We start from the raw sequence: 1506 nt of genomic DNA on the forward strand, positions 1-1506 counted from the left end.
TCAAGTACATACCAGTTATAGTTATGGGCTTAGACACTAAATCCAATAGTCTCCCACTTGGATAAGTCTAATAACTATAACTACAAGTACGAATTAAAACACCGACTAGCAATCGTAACTCTTAAAAGCCTATGTTGAACCGTGACACACCATTTTAGATAAGTGTGATGGGTTTTGGTTATAAGACATCCTATGTGCTCATACAAACCCTAATGCTTGGATCTAGGTTTCTCTATTGTACATGCTTTGAATCCAAGACTATAAACCCTAATTCTAGTATATGAAATTGATATTAACATATGAATGGGTTTAAGAACATACCTTGATTGTTATAGAGTAATAACAATCCTAATTCCTCCTTGAATTGACTTTGGAATGCTTAGAGTCACAAGTGTCACTCCTCTAATGGCTTACAAACACCAAGAACAAATGGAGAAGGTATAAAGAGAGAGCAGAGGTTAGAATTCGTCCTTAGGACTTCTTGGGAAGGGATACACGAATTCATGAGCCAAGGGGTGTTTATATAGGTGTAGAGACAGGGTTTCAGTCATTATCCTTATCTAGTTGCTTATCCACAAAGCAACCCATAAGATAATCCTTGAATCCTTATCATAGTCGAATTCTAAGGCCTTATCACCTCAAATTCGTTCACCATATATTTAAGATAATCCTTACCTTATTTTGTAACTATCACATAATTACAAATCAGGCCCTCTAGTTTAATTAATTACATTTGATCACAAAATTAATTCCTAATTAATTATTGACCAATATTAATTAAACAAATATGATTTCTCCTTTAATATATTATTCTTATAACATATTAATAAATCATAATAACCTTTCTCTCTTTATGTATTTCTCCAATCAAGTTGCTTTGGTGAAGGCAACCCAAAAGGACCATGCACCATCGGGTCAAGTACATACCAAAATAGTTATGGACTTAGACACTAATCCAACAAAGTGATCATATAATCCTCTGTTCTCACGATATCAACCGGAAAAAATACATGGAACAACGTCATACTTATTGTCCAACAGTTTGTTTCCTGATTTCCAATTTTTTTTACATAGAACTTAATTGAACACATCAATTTAGTTATGACCAAGCCTAGAACATAAGTTAAAATAAAATCATCGAGGGTCCCAATATATCGCTTTTAATCCTCCAAGGACTAAAAGGAACATATAAACTTTAACTTAATGCTTGTACTAACTACTCATTAAATTGTACACAACAACACATTTTATAGCATCAAGTTACTGATGTGGTTTCGTATTATCAATGTACAACCAACTCATAGTCAACAACTCATATCTCTTAGTTTGAAGACTTATATGATATTATCGTATCACGATCACTCGAGATAAATTCTATGGAGTGATACAAGTGAGCGTGGGTTTAATCCAATACTCATACCTTATGATCACTCATGAATGTTGTAGCAATCCTTTGTTATGTCTAATACACTTCAGACAATCTATAAGCCAAATTCATGACAATCT

Source organism: Lactuca saligna, chromosome 5 (assembly GCF_052625555.1).
Source record: "Lactuca saligna cultivar CGN05327 chromosome 5, ASM5262555v1, whole genome shotgun sequence".
Lineage (NCBI taxonomy): Eukaryota > Viridiplantae > Streptophyta > Magnoliopsida > Asterales > Asteraceae > Lactuca > Lactuca saligna.